At 33.8% G+C, this 2,500-nt stretch overlaps 1 pseudogene; it reads left to right on the top strand.

Annotated features, from left to right (window-relative positions):
* The first annotated feature begins 1,522 nt into the window (after window positions 1–1,522).
* On the top strand, window positions 1,523–2,228 carry LOC149263480 (uncharacterized; annotated as a pseudogene).
* The last annotated feature ends 272 nt before the right edge of the window (window positions 2,229–2,500 follow it).

Raw genomic sequence — 2,500 nt, 5'->3', positions numbered from 1 at the left:
ATGGAATATGCACTACTGCTAGGTTGAGTAGGAATATGTGCATCTATACTTCAAAAATGTCTTTAAGTGGATGGAGGAATTGACATTGTCTACTACAAGACCTATATATCCACTTCTTGAAGAGGGGTGTTATATCTTTCCTTGAGCCATAAAATACCCTTCCATGTCTACAATTTATTCTTTGTTGCTTCTTGTGAGTATACATTATTTTTCATATCCTTGTTGTAAAAAGTATGGAGTGAGGAATAATACAATATTTTTTTCTTGTTAAAATGTGCCAAAGAATGTGTTCGTACAAATATTGAAAAATGGTATTAAAAAATGTACCATATACAAAATTCCTTGTTCTAGTCCATAATTTACCCCTTCATCATTCCCACTTGGAATTGTGGAATTCTCATCTACAACTTTGTATGTTGGAGTCCATAATTTTACCCCTCCGACCATCTAGTAAATAGTCAAATTACAATATTTGATATTTTTTCTTGTAAAATTGGGATGATATTGCTAATGCCATATCTAGAGCCACACTTGTTGCAGATATATAGAGGATTACCTCTACTTACAGAAGTCCTCTATATAAACTTGTTCTCATCCACATAACTCTCCAGCTGCCATCCATAATTTCCTTTTAGAAGTTCATTTAGTTGCACTGTGCATGTCAGTTCCAACCAATTCTTTCAATTGAATATCAATTTTAAAGGAGAAATTGATCCATGCCCAACATTGGAAACAATGGAGAGTCACAACACTTGGGAAGATATTAACGTCCCTTCAATTTATTTATTTTGTAAAAGGTAATTTATTCAAATCTTTATAATCTCATCCTTGCAAAGTGCTAATAGTTGTGCTCTTGAATTTTAGTATTGACCTTTAACGGATTGATTTTCTGCATTGGCATTCTCTACCATACACTCTTTTAGAATTTGATAAAATATTATATGAGGTGCCCATAATTATGGCATTTGGTATTGAAATGTAATCCTCAAATAATATAGAAACTACATGTAGTTCCAATGTTCCCTTCAAATTTTAGTTTCCTATTGAACCTCATCCGTTAGATCTAATTCAAACAATATATGGGTCACCACACTTGAGAGGTTCCTTTTGAACCTATCATCATTTCAATGAATGATCATATCCTATCTCCAATATAGCACAAAATTTTGAAGCTATACTAGTTGTACCATAATACAACTTTTAGAAACAAAGTTGAACCTTCTGTTAAACCCATATTTTCTTTCATTGATCTATATATAGAATCGAAGGTTTGAAAGTTACCCACTATATGATATACTTTAGTGTTTTTTATATTAATGTTGGTCCATGCTTCATTTCATTGTCTCATCTCACATATAAGTTTGTCCAACATTTGAAAGGAACCAAACTCAACAAACTAAAGCAACCATCATTCTGAAGAAACTCTCCAATTTCTTACTATTATTATGCTCACACTAGAGATGCAAATCAAAATGGAGGGAAACTTTATCTCATCGAATAGGGTTGATAATACTTGACAATAATGGTAGAGGAAGCCAATGTGGGGGATGTCTATTACCCAACTAAACAAACCAAAGAAACCATCATTCTAGAGAAACTCTCCAATATCTTACTAGTATTACACTCACATCAGAGATACAAAGCACAATGGAGGAAAACTTCCCTTCATCGAATAGGGTTGACAATACTTGATAACAATGCAGGGGAAGTCAATGTGTGGATTGTCTATTATCCTACTAATGTGCTTGGGTTTCGAGGGGTTCTAAAATAGAGGTATACATATTTCATGTAAATGAAGTATACTTTGATGGGAAAGTGGTTCATCTAATATTTTTGGGTGCTCCAATAAAGGAAAAGAAGGTGCTTGAAGAGAGCTATATGTTGACAATTGAAGTCAGTAGCAAGTAATTACAACTAAGTAGTGTAAATAGTTCAAAGTACAATATACATGTTGAGACAATCAATAATTTGGCTTGTGAAAGTGATGTAGAAAATTTGAAAGACTTGCTTGCTCAAGGTTTTGTAGGAGATATCAAGAATCTTTCCTTTTGCCAAATCCTAACAAGCCACACAGAGCGGTAGTTCATAATTTCTTCAAGGCCAAATTAAGTTTTCTTGTGATAGACACTATTGAAGCAACTAATCCTAATGCAAAATGTGTGTGTGAGAGACATTATAAAAGACAAGAGGAACATGGAAGGAATAGGGGTCATGGAAAACTAGGTTGAATGTTGGGATATGAAGGAATCCATCTCATGAATGAATATCTTTCCTATGAATGAAAAGTAGCCCAACATTAACCCCACTATAAATGATACCACTTCCAATGCACCCATACTTGTTTGCCCAATTCTTCCTACTCATACAAACCTAAAATTACAACAATTATAGACCTACATCTCATCCCCTCAAACTTCTTCCACTTCTGCGCATATCCTACAATAATTGTATCCCATGAAGGAAAACCTCATGAAAGACTCTTTCAAGCATCTTACAGTCA

This window comes from Pinus tabuliformis, chromosome 6, assembly GCF_031772625.1.
Source record: "Pinus tabuliformis cultivar Carrire ecotype Pingquan chromosome 6, CPIR1, whole genome shotgun sequence".
Classification (NCBI taxonomy): Eukaryota; Viridiplantae; Streptophyta; class Pinopsida; order Pinales; family Pinaceae; genus Pinus; species Pinus tabuliformis.
This window is presented reverse-complemented; position numbering and strand designations above follow the sequence as displayed.